Source organism: Bombus terrestris, chromosome 8 (assembly GCF_910591885.1).
Source record: "Bombus terrestris chromosome 8, iyBomTerr1.2, whole genome shotgun sequence".
Lineage (NCBI taxonomy): Eukaryota > Metazoa > Arthropoda > Insecta > Hymenoptera > Apidae > Bombus > Bombus terrestris.
The window spans coordinates 10822216-10838949 of NC_063276.1; positions in this window are offsets into that span (position 1 = coordinate 10822216).

A 16734-nucleotide genomic window follows, 5' to 3' on the forward strand; every position below is an offset into this window, starting at 1 on the left:
TCAGACTTAGCGACTAAAATCCCACGATGGCCTTGGCATGACGACCCCTATGACCTCTTAGGGCGGCGCAAAGCCACCCTTCGCCGCGAGACTCTAGAAGGATGAGAAGTGCTCACCCTCTGCCGTTCTGCCCACTCCTTTGCGAGTATTACTTCTTCGCAATAGGAACGGATCGTGAAGAACGCCTGTTGCCCCCTCAACATCGCTTTTACGACTGACGAGGGGGCCAAACTCTCGCCAATGGCAAGTCGCAGGACACGGCGGGGAACTTCCCACGCCAGACAAAATTTGCCCTCCTCGCAGTGGTGACAGGTGTTTGTAACCCACTACGGTTCCTCCAAACTTTCCAGTTCAGAAGGACCGACCTAGCGGCTCGGTGGCCCCGGACCTGATCCTCGGCGAGTAGGTCGGAGCGCCACCGCTCCCATACCTCCTGTTTGGCTTCCCCTCGAGCGTTTCGAGCGTCTCGGGCCTCCTGCCAGGCGGGGGAGGAATCCCCGCCCGAGCTCAGGTCCCTCAGATTTTTGTACACCCGCCGGAGCGCCAAGGCCTGGAACTCAAACAAAGAAGACGCCGCTAGAACAGACATCTACGCATAGGATATCGTCCAGTATCCCCTTATGATCCTGATGGTGGCCGTTCTACGCATCCTCCTCAGAAAAAGCAAACTTCGACGACTCGTCATCAGATCTCCTGCCCACACCGGAGCCCCGCACAGGACCCGGAAACGGACAACTCGCTCGTATAGTCGGCGCACTTTGACTCCAGCCCCACCGATATTCGGCAGCAAGTCTCAAAAGGCGTCCATTGACTGTTGATGGTGATTGGAGTGATGGTCAGATATTTCATCTGGTGGCCCACCTCGACATCCTCCCTGTTTATATCCAAACACAAGCCGATCCCCCCTACGCCGCCAATTGTAAAACCAAATAGCCTCAGACTTGGTTGAAAACACCCTAATAGCTCAGCCTTCGTATTACGCGCACTGTGCAAGCAAGGGCAAGCTCGCTGAGACGCAGTATCGAGACACCATGCCTGTATCCGGGGCAGGGGACGGCGAAGCACCGATCATAGCCGATGATCCACAGGATTGGTCCCAAAACAGAATTCTATGGAATCAATATGTATCCTAGAATCAATAAATTCAAGGATATACTTTCAATAAAAAAATATAAACGCCTATTTTCACATTTTGTTCCGCCGCGCAACACATCTGCACTCCATCCCGCGCGGCTTGACAGCCAACGGTCTACGTGCCGTCCTTCGAACCCTCCATAGGCCCAAGGACCCACTGTATTTTCGAGCTATCGCGGGGAGACGCGGTCGTTAGAATACGCGTCAACGGGAGTCATAAATTCCCGTTACGATTAAAATAATCGACACCACGAATAGTTCGATCCCCTTCTTTCGGTTAGGAAAATAGGGGTAGTTATGGAGGTATAACACTGGAATTCACAGTGTTATAAAAATATATTTTTCCAACAGTTAGTCTACACGATTGAATAGATATAAACAATTAACAACTTTATCGCACGCAAACAATATAGATGTGTACAATATAGAGCAAGGCTCTTACAATTGAATTTAGTCTCTTAGTGGACGTAGCACGGTATGATACTTAATACAATAAGCGAATGTTTGGCAATGTCGCGGACCGACTTGAATTACGCTCCGTTGGCGTTCTATTCAGAATTAGACGTTAGGCATTAGAATTTTGACTCAATGCGTAACGTTCGACTCGTCAGAAGGAACTGTTCGTCTTTCGATGATTCCTTTGTCTCATTTTGAAGACGACCACCACTATGCTCGGGTCACGCCACCGTTCGCGCCTATGATCACGTATGTCCGTTCTTGTGTGGAGAACGTAACGGACAAAATTCGACGTTTTGAAAGCTCGCTGCTTGGTGACAACTATGCGCTCGTCGATACATTGTATATGATCCGGCGGTCAGTTAAGACGATCTGCCTGCGACACTGTAGGGCCGTGAGTGACGGTTAGGAAATACAGCCTGTGGTAAGCCTCGTGGCGTAACACCCACCATAAAGTTGAAATCCTAACTGCATTGTTCGCACATATGGTTTTAGTCAATCTGTATGCCCGAAAAGACTTTCTAATTCTAGAAGTTTTATTTTTTTTTATTTATTTATTGAAATTCACAATTTGTCCAATTTGGACATTTGGTAGAATGTTTTAACAGTTATATTAGCATGTTGGTGGCTACCCCCAGCGGGTTACCATCCTCGTGTTTGCTAGGTTATGTCCTTTATGAGGTCTGCTGGGTGCTTCCTCTTTAGTCTTCTGTCCATATTTATGGTTTTATACTTTTCCGCAGCTAGCCGGTTTGGGTGTGTTGCTATTCTTGATTTGTATTTTTCTGAGTATCTGCTAATTTCTTCCTTGACCGTTGGGATTCCCAGGTCCCTCCATATGTCATCGTTTCTGACGTACCAAGGTCCGTTCACTATTGTTCTAAGAATTGTAGCTTGTATTACCTCTATTTTGTTTATATGGCACATTGCTGCTGTCCCCCATAATGGTATTCCGTACGTCCAGATTGGTTTTATGATCGTTTTATATAGTTTTAATTTATTTTTTATGCTTAATTTGGATTTTCGACTTGTTAGCCAATGCATTTGTCTCCTTGTTTTCTGTATTTTTTCTACTATTGATTTGACATGTAGTTTCCATGTGAGTTGTGTATCTAAGTGGAGTCCTAGGTATTTGACATGCTTTGTTTGTGTTATATGCGTGCCGTTCAGTAGGATGTTTGGTGGTATCTTTTTTCGTAGCGTGAATCTAATGTGGTTGCAATTATTGGGGTTTGCTTTTATTTGTTTTTCTTGTAGACAATTTTCTATTTTTGTGATATGTTCTTGTAGTATTTTGACTGCCGTTTCTGAGTTAGTATGCCTGACTAGTATAGCTGTGTCGTCCGCGAATTGTTCGCCGTGTATAATGTGTGTAGTATTGGGCCTAGGACGCTTCCTTGTGGTACCCCTGCCTTGATGCCCTTAACTTCTGAATGTGTGTCCTTGATTTTTATTACGAAGGTTCTGCTGCTTAGGTAGGATTTTATTAATTGGTGTATTTGCTAATTGTTTCCTAATTGTTTGTAGTAGACTTTCATGGTTAATTTTATCGAATGCTTAAAGAGGGCTGTGCAATATTCCTTGTTTTCTAGTGCTATTAGTATTTCGTTCATAAGCCTGTGCATTTGCTCTATAGTGGAGTGTTTGTTTCTGAAACCAAATTGGTGATCCGGTATTAGTTTTTTTTTATCTCTATTATTGTTTTTATCCGGCAATATATTATTTTTTCCAGTATTTTGGAAAATACTGAAAGCAGTGATATTGGTCTGTAAGACGCAGTTTGGTGTGGGTCTTTTCCTGGTTTATGTAACATTTTGATCTGTGCTAATTTCCATGGTTTGGGGAAGTATTGAATTCTTAGAATTGCATTGAATATTATTGTCATTAGTCTTATTGCTTTTGGCGGAAGGTTTTTCAAGATTTTACCATTGATTAGGTCGATTCCTGGTGCTTTGTTGTTTTTTGTTTTATCAATTATGTTTCTAATTTCTTGTGCTGATGTTTTAGGTATAGTGTATTCCTTGTCGGTTGTGGTAATAGTGGTTTGTGGATCCTTCTCCGTATGACTTTTGAGGTTGCTGTTGTTGATAATGTGTGGTGTGAATGTGTTGCAGAGGTTGGAGGTTGGAGAATTCTTCAGCTTGTTCTTCGTTGCTTCTTGCCCATGTGTTATCTACTTTTCTGATTGCTGGGACGGGTATTATTGGCTTCTTTATTTTTTTCGTGGCTTTCCATAGTGAATAGTTGGTGTTCTCGTGTGTAGAGAGTGTCCCTATGAACTTTGCGAATTCGTTATTGTTGTGCTCCTTTATTTTGTTTTTTATTTCCTTTGCAAGTTTGTTTAGGTGTTTTTTGTTTTCTCGAGTTCTGTGTTTTTGCCATTTTGCTTTCGCTTTTCTTTTTTCTCTAATTTTGTCGAGTATTTCTTGCGGGATTGTTATTGTTTGTCTGTTGGTTGATTCGGGTGTAGTGATTGTCCTTGCTGCTTCTTGAATAGTTGCTGTCAATGTTGCTACTGCCTGTTCTATGTGTTCAGGAGTTTTCAACGGGATCTTGCAGTTTATTTTGCTTTCTATTATTTCTTTGAAAGTTTGCCATTTGGTGATTTTATTGCATAGTGTTTCTGGTTTGCTATAGTGTATTGGTTTGTTTCTGTATTCAATTATTATGGGTGTATGATCGGAGCTGAGCTCGAGGTTGGGTGTTATTTTTAGTTTATTTGTGTTTAGTCCCCTTGTAACTGCAAAGTCCAGAAGATCTGGTTTTTTGTTAAGGTCAGTCGGCCAATGTGTCGGTGTTCCTGTGGATAATATATTGAGGTTATTATTTCTAATATATTTTTCCAGTGTTCTACCTCGAGGTGTAATGTTTCTTGACCCCCAAAGCGTGTGCTTTGAGTTGTAGTCTCCCGCTGCGATGTATTTGTCCCCTAGGTCCTGGAAGTATTCTTCCCACATTTGTGATGTTATTTTGTGTCGCGGAGGCACATATACTGCTGACAACTGGAAGTAGTTGCTGCTAGTTTGAACTGTAACGGTGGTTGCTTGTAAATATTCTTTGTTAACTTGGCTGTGTAGATAATGTTTGATATCGTTTCTGATTATCACTGCTGTCCCTGAGCAGCTGTCCGTGAGCTTTTCCTGAGGGGTGTTTGGTATCATATATGGTGTAGTATGGTATTTTCATGTAGTGAAGTACAGCGAAGCTTTTTATAGTGAAGTGTGTTTCTGAGACAAGTAGTATGTCTATATTGTTATTGTATATGAATGTTTCAATTTCAAGGGCCCGTTGTTGTAGGCCGTTTGAGTTCCAGGCTGCTATTTTTAGCGTGTCCGTTTTTATTTTTTGCTTAGCACGTTTGTAAGTAGTTGTAGCATGACTGTGATTTGCTGGGTTTGCTATCTGAGTACTGCGTTTTGTTCGCTTATCATTCTGGTTAGCATTTCGGTGTTCTTTATGGATTGTTTGAGCAGTTCTTTGATTTCTGCAGTGTCATTGTTACTATTGCTGTGGTATTGGTTGTCTGTGTGTGTCGATTGGCTGGTTACTTGAGCGTAGCTTAGACTACCAATGGTGTTGGTGCTGATGTGTTTGGTGTTTGTTGCTTGCTCTGTATTTGGTATTATTTCGGGTTTTGTGCTGTCCTGTTGGGCTTGTATGTTAGTGATTGTCCTGCTTCGTAGGGGCGGGAACAGTTTGCGTTTCCTAGCTGTTTGCGTAATTGTTTCCTAGCTTCGCAACCTTTATAACTGGCTGGGTGTTTTCCGTTGCAGTTGTAGCATTTAACCTCCTGTATTTTTCCCGTGGATGGGCAGTGTATCGTAAGATGACTTTTTGCGCATTTAACGCATGCCGGGGTTCTATTGCAATAGTTTTTTGTGTGGCCGTATTATTGGCACCTTATGCATTGTGTGATATCTTTTTTATGTCTAGGTGACTCCACTTTTGCTGTTGTGTTTAGTAATTTTTCTATATCGTATATGTTTTTGTTGTTGTTTCTCGGTTCTAGTTCGACTAGGAATAGCGGTAATGTTTGTTTGGTATCGTACTTGTTAATGTTGTTAATTGACCTTAGCTGGTGTCCGATTTTTGCAAGTTCTTCGCTTATTTTGTCAGTATTTGTTTTTGGGCGTAATCCCCTGATTACTGCTTTGTAACTTTTGTCAGTTTTGAGCTGAAATGTGTGATACGCTGCTTTTTTTTCCTTTAGTGAACTTGTCGCTTTTCTGAATATTTCTGGTCTGTTGGTTTGCACTTTCACCTGGTCTATTTTTATCTGTTTGATAACATAGTTATCTTTCCCTGCAGTGTTGTTTAGTAGTTCGATGAGGGGGTCAATTATTTTCGCATCTATGTATATCGGTGGTGGTTTAGGAATGCTGTTTGTCGGACTTTCCGTTGGGTCCGTTGCTGCCTCTTCTGCAAGTGCGCTGAATGGATTATGCAGCTTGATATCTTGAAGCCATTGTTTTTTTTTTCAAATGTATCAGTTTTCCTCGCGCTTGCGAGCGGGGTTACCTTCCGTTTTTTGCTAGAGGTTGCCACCGTCCAGCTTTCTTCATGGTGTATTGGTATGTTTTCCTCCCCGTCGGATTGTGTTGTTTCCATGATATCGTCTTTTTTCTCTACATATGTAGAGTCTGTAGCTCTATTTATAAAATATGTTTCTCCTGAATTACTTATTTTTATTGGTGGAATCTGCATGATTCCACGTTTTGTCGGTGGCTGTTTACTTTGTCGCTTTCTCTTCCCTCTTGCCGCACTTTCACTGGAGCACTGTTTCGCACGTCCGTTTAGATCGCCTGCCTAGGTGGAACTGAATTCTAGAAGTGTTTTCGGTTTTTAGAAAGGTCCTTGGGTTTATTACGCGCTCTTAAGAATTACGGAGAAAGCGCGTAGCGGCCTAACGTAAAAAGCGGAGATCTACCTAACGGAAAACCCGAGTTTTTCCATAAACAATGTCGCCTAGGACCCACGTTGATAGGAGGCTTCTTTCTCCTATCTTCCTTCTTAACATTGGTTATAACCAATCGGCATCGCGGATCATTGCCCTCACTTTCCTAACTAAAAATGTAAGCAACGAATCCGCGTTCTTCGTTCAAAGGGCACACCCATACCGAGCTTTCCTCCGTACTCACATCGGAATAAACTTCATAGTTCCTTCATCTCTCACGGTGCCTAAAGTTCCTACAGTCCCTATAGCTCTCACCGTTCCTATATATCTCTCAGAGTTTTCCTACAGCTCTCAAAGTGCCTACAAGGCCTAGAGTCTCCTATGGCTCTCACAGTATCCAGAAGTCTGACAGCTCCTACAGCTCTCACGGGCCTAGAGCTCCTATAGCTCTCACTCTCTCATCTAAGAATAATCCTTCGCTTCGTTATCTGTATCTTAATCAACTGCGTTATTACTTAGTGTGATTATATAAATTGTTGGAAATATATATTTTTTATAACTCTGTGAATCTCAGTGTTATACCACAACAACTACCCCTATTATCCTAACCGAAATAAGGGGATCGAACTATTCGTGGTGTCGATTATTATAATCGTAACGGGAATTTACGACTCCCGTAACGACCGCGTCTCCCCGCGATAGCTCGAAAATACACATTTTTTATATTAATAATAGATTAATAATAATAAAAACTGAAAGTATATGTTGTTATTTTTATGTTCAGAGGTAGGATCACATTAGTTATTACAATATTGCACGGATAAATCTATCACACTGTTCAGAGCCGAAAAAACCTTTATTGCACGCGCTTACATAGACTAAAAAATATGAGCATCTAAAAAATACCGATCGAGTCTATCGATTGCATCTAGAACAATCTTTTAATTACTGCCTTTTGTAACTAGCGCATCCGCATGTGGAGGACGAGCACGAATTCACGTTTTCAACAGTATATATGTGTAATAATTAAATAGCAAAATTATTGCAATTTCTTTTTTATCCTTAAAACTTCTTTGCTTGTTATATTATGTATTTATTGAATTCTTTGAAAATAACAAAAAATTGCAATTAATTTTTTAATCATTTCGTCTCAAGCCTGTATTTTTTCCAAGTAATTTTCATTTTTCTTAATTTCTCTCTATTATAAATAGTATAATGGAAACAAGTCATGGAAAAACTATTTTCTAGTAAAATGTACTGCGAAATAAAATTAAGGCGGGTGAAATAGATTGCCGACAATCAATCCCGCAACAGGCTATACCCATAAGACAAACCACGCTGTTAATAGGCTGTGACGAGCCAGATTATGTAGTTATATCGGGTGACACGATTTGATGGAGCATGCCGGATTTTCAATTCAGAACGGATATGAAACTGGAGAACGTGAATGGTTATCGATCACCAACAATTTTCGAATGTTTAGTAGTCTGACAATAAATTTGTTCAGGTTAAGTCTTTCAAGTATGTATTTTTTATTATCAAATAACTTTTCCTTTATTTATTCTTGTTTTTATTCATCCAAATATTTCTACTTTTTTCTGTTAATTTAAATGTTGATAATAATCAGGACACGTATTGAAAGAATAAAAGACCAAAAAGTTATTATAAAAACATTCGAACATTAGTAATCGTTTATAACAACGATAATTTATAAAACAAAAACAAAACTATTGCATTCATTCGTCTGTAGAGCTAAGGAATTATAATAAAAAATTGTATAATATAATTGTATAATATAAAAATTGTATAATATAAAATTAAAATGTAGAGAATATAAAGTAATACATTCAAAGAATTTGTATATCCTAAAACCAGTAGGAAAATCACACAAATATAAAAATTATTTCAATTAAATACAATACGTTTTATGTGGTTAAAGTTTTATTTGAGAAAACGACATTTCCGGGATTTACGATTAAAATCAAAATGGCGATATCTGTATCTTCGATAATTGAGATGTGCATATAATACTTTTAGACGGTTCATATTTTTTAAACAATTCCGAAACCAACAAGATAATGACTTAAATGCTTCCTATTTTCATAAGAACTATAAAACTTGCTTATTTGTTTAATTCCATAGAAGTAAAAAATTCTAGACATGGTATACAAAATTCACCACATCGATTTAATATCTTCTTCATAAAAAGTATTCCAAACAAAAAGAAAATGGGAAAGTTAGAAATCGAAGAATTCACGACTTCCACGAAGAGAAAAGTCGTGGAAAAAAGAAAAAGAAGAAAAAGATGAAATGAAAGAAAGAAACGGAAAACAGCGTGCCTAAGAAAGTAGAATTTTTCGAGGCTAGATCGTTCGAGGAGATTGGCGGCGTCTGACAAAGCCGGTACGTGACCACTTTTGCCCGGGAAACTTTCCCTTGCATCTTTGCCCACCCAACACGACATCGCGTGTACCTCTTTCCATTTTTTCCCCTCCGGCCCTTCCTTCTCCTGGCACTCTCGTTTCGCACGGCTCGAGATAAGAACAGCACCAAGGTCCTGCTCTAAATAGCGAACGGTACCTGACCTTCCGACCTCGACCCTCGTCGCTAGGGGACGTCGATGTGATGAATCGAATCTTCAGGACGTTCCTTGGAACGATCTTTAAGAAGTTCTGTAACAGTACATAAGTCACCGGTAGTCCTACCATGTATACCAAAGAGAAAAGTTTTTTATCAGATAAAATGAAAATGTTTTTCATCTGATCCACAGATTAAAAAAAGTTAGCTCGAATTTAATTTGGGATGATGACAATCAATTTTACATATTGCCATTTTGCTCTAATATCAGATTACTCTAATCTGCACTGTAATATTTAGTTATAGAAGGTTACTTTTATATTTTGGCATATTTAATTTCCTTGCCCCTTTACTTTCAAAGAAATCGTTTAATTTTTTGTTATATATAGTTATGTTTGTTGCTTGTTTTAAATTTATAAGAAGCAGTAAACGAAATAATTAAAAAACCGTTTAATAGACAAAAACATTGTCCCTTTCTTATTAATGTAATCTTCTTTATAACATCAGACTTGAATTGTTTCTCACAAATGACAAATATTTTTTTGCAAGTAATTCTTTCTTATGCTTCAGAGAACAGAAAAACATAGAAATTAATGAAAAATATATCTCAGGATAAATGATTTCAATTTATTACGATACGACGTCATATCGAATTTTCAGGTTTATAATGATTATTACAGATACTAAATAAATTAATGATTCCAAATGGAATATCACAATCGAAAAGAATTAAGGACATTATAGATTCAAAATAAGTTTAACATTTTTTCTATTTAATTAACGGACAGATTAACTGTTCTTTTCGTAAGAAAGATTTTCTTAAGGAAAAAAATATCTTTATAAGAAAAAGCCTTCCTTTTATAAAAACAAAATTTTTGTTGAAAATAAATGGATACCAGAATTATAAATTAAAGTATATACTGTTTTTATTTAAAAAGTTATAAATTTTAATAGATTTGAGTAAATGATTTGTCATTTTGATATCTTCAAGAATAATAAAATACAGATGTGTAAATATTTAATAACTACAGATGCCTTATTAACATAGGTATTTCCTATTTCCAATGAATTTACAACCAATAAAAGATATAATTAGCAAAAAATTAAATGACTTGTTTTATATTCGAGGGTAACTGAAAATGCTTGGGATAATAGTGGTTTTTTGTAATTAAATATTTTAGAGCAGATTACTTATAAGATCTAAAATTTATTAACGTATTATCTGATCATCAGGAGAGGTACGTATCACTTATTTAACAATGAAATTTGTAATATTATTATTAAAAACTAAATATGTATTATTAGTTAAAAAATAACTGTAAACTATTGGGCAAAGTATCTATAATTCTCTACTGTAACTAAATACTAAACAAAATTAAAAAATATCTGTTTATTGTGAAATTATGACACGTGACAAATAAACGGCGATTATATTAATAAGAAAAAAACAAATATTTTATTCTTTATTTTCAAGAAAACTTTTATTCTCCACTTTCGGATGTAATTTGTAGGACACCTTATATAATATAATTTAGAATGATACAAAAGTTTGATTCGCAAGTCAACGTATTTTTGAGGATGTTCAAATTTTTGTGGAATATGTAAGGAATGTCCAAATTGAGAAATAAGAAGCAAGATAGTATGAAAAATACCTATATGAAGTAGCAACATACATGCAGGCTATGGCATTTCATATTATCGTATCCCTACAAGAATGTGTCACGTTGTTATAGAATATCTAAGGTGCACTTTCATAGTGAAGTTACGTAAAGGGTGCACTTCAGAATGGAATCACGCGATGTGAAGTATGTGCTTTGAATCTTATTTTGCAAAATCGTGTATAAACGTTTTTTATGATGGATAATTAGACTTCTTGAACAGCGTGCAAAGATAAATATTGAAAAATTTGATATTTAACATTTCGCGGTAGCAATCTATGAATTTTTTATCTTACTTTATTTTACGTTATCCAACCATAAAGTTCATTTACAATCTACAGTAACTTACATTAATATTTGAACAATTTGCATTAATTTTAATGTATATAATAATTTTATATAATTTATATGTAGGAAATAGATACTGAGATGAAAAAGTATATGGATTATCATAGCGACATATATGAGAGAAACTTAAAGAGTCAAAAATGATAAAGTAATAACGAAAGAAGCAATTATGGGGGAAAAGGCGAAGTAATAAAATGATTGCGTGAAATCGAAAAGAAAAGGAAAGAGAAAGACAAACAGATGAACCGAGAAAAGAAGCAAAAGTCACGAAAGACAAAGTGAATTCAGAAAATAAAGATTTGCTATGTTAATAAAACGGTAACTTTTTCTTATTTTATTGTGTTTTATAATATTTATGTTAATCAGAATTATGTAGAACCATGTATTCCGAGAAGGGAAACATTATCATTAAATAAAAAAGAACGTATAATATAATTTATATACGCATGTACATAAAAAGATGGTGAGATTTATATACAATTATGGATAACGCGAGATTCAACTGTTAATTAGAAAGCATTTAATGGTGCCGTTCCTTTTATTGTCTTTTTTTTGCACTTTTACAAAAAGTACAAAACTACTGTGAACTATAGAAAGATATATATATAAATGTAATATATTATACTACACAGTATAGTATAAATAGCGCAGGATACGGTATGGTGTATGTAGAAAGATATAGAAAAATACGCATGAAAAGTAGAACGAATAAAATTAAATATCCGAGAGACAAATTAAACAACGGAAGACGCCGTAAAACGTACAATGAAAATCTAAACATAAAAAAAAATTTGGAACACTTTTCTCCGTCGTTCACTTTAAACTGCCCTACTTCTTTCACGCTGTAATTACGTCGATGTAATGCACATTCGTACGTTACGTGCATTAAATCTCTAACACGGCTGAGAAGCGAATATAAAGCGCCTTGAAAAACGTTCCTGCCTTTTTTTCCTCCGTCGCGTTTCCCTTTTTCACCCTCGACGACGAAAGTTATAAATACAATTTCGGTACTGATCCGAATCTAAACTAGCGAAGGTGGTGCGAGAGGAAGAGTAAAACGCGTGCCGATAACAAGGTATCTGAGTTAACGTTCAACTTTAAACACTTCACCAGTCGAGTATCACTCGAAGGATCTTATTAACGGAAGGTCGTGCTAAAGTGCCACTATTTAGTGAACCTATGCAATTTCGTGCGCCGGAATATAGTCTCCAATTTAACGTTACGTCACAACTGCGGCTCTCAACTTTCATTCCTTTCAGCGGCACGAACTACGATCTCTTGTCTGCGTAAGTTTTCGGGTTGTTAAACATAACGATAAATCGGGGAACACCGATATTTTTTAAGAATTAACTATGGTTTAATGTGGGTAGAAGGAAATAATCGATAGAATTGTTAAGTGAATGGAAAGAGGAAGAAAGGAATTTTAACTCTGATTTTTTATAGAATAGTAATAGTTTTAAAAATTAGTATTATCATTAGTATTAATTACATAAAAAAGTATCTATAAATATTATTATAACAGATAATGATATATAATGATATATAATGATATTAAATAGTATTATAATAAATAATAAGTAATAATAATAGATAGTTCTATTTCAGCCTGACATACTTGGATTACAATTACAAATAGGACATGGATTACGATTTTTTAAAACTTTTTAATATTGCACATAACTTATTATTACAAATATCTACAGTTATTATCCACAACAGTCTTTCTAACTTCCGTCTCTGTCCCCTGCTTCTTCTCTGTTTAGTCTTTTATAACTAGTTATTTCCCTTCTTTGGTTTTCCTCCTCCCTCCCCTCCTTTGACTCTCTCTCTCTCTCACTCCCTCTCTCTCTCTCTCTCTCTCTCTCTCTGCGCCCTCTGCACCCTCTTCCTTCTCTCCGTTCACCCTTTTCGCCTTCCTTAACCCTTAGTAATGATAATAAATAATAACAGGTAAAATAAAAGTAGTACCTATATAAAAATAACAATACCAATAGATTGTTAAAAATCCTGTTTATTTATCGAGTGAAATTCTTGTAAAGCTTCTATTAAAAACTTTATAGATTAGAAGAAAATATTAAAAAACGATATAATATTAATGTGACATACAACAAATATATATTAACTTTGATTAGATTACCTACATTTCAATATTTCTGAAGATTAGAATATGTGAATTAGAATACTGATTAGAATATACAGAAAAACGTAGAATATAACCAGTTATCTAATATATTGTTTCGTAGGGAAAAAATCAAAGTAGAAAGAAAATTTCTGATATACTTAAAAATCACAAGTGTATCGTTTGAAATATAAGAAGAAGAAAGTATTTCTCTTAAAAATTTATCTGGCTACCAAAGAATTAATACTATTTGAGAATAAATAAAATTTTTACCCCCAACCTCTAATATCACTTTATAAAAACGTTTTAAGAAATTTTTGCACTGTTTTAAATGCAATTACTGCATATTATCAATAAACAGTACAGCTAGCAAATAATTACAATTTTAAGTTGATTAAAAGAGACTATAAAAAATAATATAACAAACACATGAAATATTACTTTAAAGGCTATAAAGTAATTCGTAGACTCATTTGTAATTATTATATCGTGGAAGAGTAAGATTCAATTCAATTCAATTATTCAATAATGTTCCAGATTTATTTCTCCTATTGGAAAATATCGATATTGACTACGATATATCCAAATGATTGTTAAATTTTCACATCACACAATGTATACCATCTATAAAAGATCTAATCGTAAAATACAAGTAAAGAAAAATTGGAAATTCATATATGTATATTTATATTTCAGCTTTTGAAAGAATCACGGCTATACTTTAGTACAAATCATATTTATAATAATTATTTCTAAATAGAATTTTTAGACAGTTCTTATGTTACGATTCATTATAATCACATATACTTATTTATCAATGAACTATTTTTTAATGATCATAATTCATATCCTAATGAATAATTTTGCAATTGGTGCAATTTGCATAAAATTTTTAGTAGAAATATAAAAAATTATTTCGTTATCAATTATAATACATCGTGTTGTATTATTGCAAAGAGTAGGAAACAAAGAGAATAATTGAAAGTAGAATAATTGTAATTTATAATTTAATATTAAATTTGCCATATTGAATAAAATGAAATCATACTTATAATCATAAATCATATTTTAGTACCAAATATTTTAATATTATTATTATTATTCATAAGTCCTTTCTTTCAATTTAGGATGGCTTCCGGCTTGCATTTCCTCTTATTTTCCTTATCTCTTAAATCTAAAACATTTAAGCTTTAAATATTAAATTATTCAAATACAATATAAAGCCAATTTTCTTGAATTATGTAAAAAAAATTCACATCTGTACAAAAAATATCTAATAATTATTAATATCCTATTGGACAATAACGAATAAAAATAAATATTAAAACATAAATAGCTTTACTAAACAAATGACAAAAAAGAATCGATCAATCTGATTTTCAGGCATAAAATTAGTAAAACAATTCAAGGATTTCAATTCAAAGATATTTCATAGGTTAAAGCAAACTAAAAATCAAATCAAGCAATAATATTACAATAAAATAAAAATCTGGTACCGTTCCTTAAATTCTTGTTATGTTTGAATAGCAACTTCTTATTATAGAAAATAATCGCAATTTCGCGAGATTTTCATTTGGTATCCTGAGAGCCCCTGTTTCAGGAGCGTAGTGAAGGTATAGAGGGACCTGCTCCGTGGCACAATTAAGCTACAGTTGAACTACTAGGTAAAATGGTTAGCAGCTTCGTTTCCCGAAGCAATTTAACATCAAAGAAGTCTCAAATGTGACCCCATACACGAGTCATCGCATGACAAAAGAAATCGCTAGTAAATGAGTGTGCCGGGACTTTTGGTGTTCAAAAGAGAATCAGAGAGTTCGTTTTGTATTCCTGCCACCACCACATTCGCAATCAGAATTATTTGAAAATTTAATAAAACATAATCCATAATAACATTTTTTCATAATTAAAATTGGATTAAATACGTACGAAATTTAGTAATTTGCAATTCGTAATATAATATTAAAATAACTTTCTTTTCATATCGAAGCAACAAAAAAGCAAATATCGAAAATTTATTTAATTACATATACCTTGAAAACAACATTTATAATTACAAAATAAAAAATCTCCCGTTAGGCGGAACTAATTTATTTAATCAATTGGTTAATTTAGAAATATAGAAACATAAAGTTATGTAATATAGAAAATCATATAACGAAAACATAACAGATTTAAATTTTCGTTGTTTACAAAGTATTTTTAAAATTTAATACAAACAAAATGTATTATATTAGAAGTTATAATATTAGTTTAGCTTTGGCATAGAACAAATGATATATATATATAACAATATATATACAATATATATAATATTCTCCTCTACGACTTGTACGAGATAAGTTGTTGCCAATGTATCATTCAACTTGAGGATTCCTGAGCTTATTTCGTTCGTGTAAGGTTTACTCGCTCGCGGGGATATTTCGGCTGATTTTTAATTGTCAATAACTAAAAAACAAAGCCAAAAACGCAATTTTTTATTTTTGATATTCATCATATTTTAGTTTCAAGAACTATCCCTCAATTTTTTTACACCTGTAGCCAAACACCCTGTACAATAAAGTTTGGCTTGTTAAATCCTGGGATACTACTCTTACATTCTATTACTTCTTTGCATTGAATTAGAATTTACATATTCATAACTATTGAAAGTTTCAAAAAAGCTCATTTTACATTTTGTTATGATCTTTTCCCATAGCTGAATAGAATGCTTCGTCTTTTGGCTAAGATATCAAATCCCAGTTGTAATAGTTTCACCTTTTTTTCTTTATTTTTCCTAACCCCCCAAACCTACCAAAAGACTTCAATGTCGACGAAGGATACAGAGAAAGAATAGAGCAACTTCCAATAAACCTTATTCCCATCAGAATAGAAATAGTCGACCTGAGGAGCGTCTGCGATGGCCTCGTTAAAGTGATTTCGTTACTCTGGGTAGTGGGTAACTCCGTAGCAGCCTGACGAATGTTTCTGGACTTTGGTAAACGAGATTAGGACAAATCTCCGCGAGCAAGTTGCGACCGTAGTCTCCCATCGACGCGTCTCGTGTAACTGCAAACAGTCGTGGCACGGACAAATTTAATTCGACTGAACATTCTACACACGCCAGGCTTTTCCCCAACGCCGATTATTAAATGTATAGCTAGTCTATCGATTCTCCAAGGAATTTAGCGGCAATTTATGACCACAGGAGCTTCGGTGAACCTACGTTCCAGGAATCTCGCAATAGTTCGTAACTGCACTTATCTGTGCAATATATAATTATCGAAGACAGTGTGTTGCAGCCAAGTAGAAATATCTTTGAAAGCATTAACAATTTGTCGGTTGTTACGTTTAAGTTACATGCAATGTAACACATTACAGTGAATGGAAGAACGCAAAATCAAGAACAAAATTTTGCCATTTAAGAATTTTTAAGAAATAATGTTAATGAAGAATTAATCCGTGCTAAGCAAATTTTCAAATTCGATTTTCTATTTAAAAGATTTTCTTCTAAAAAAAATTATTCTAGGTACATTTTCGACTTATCTTCATACGCAGAATAACCTTCTATT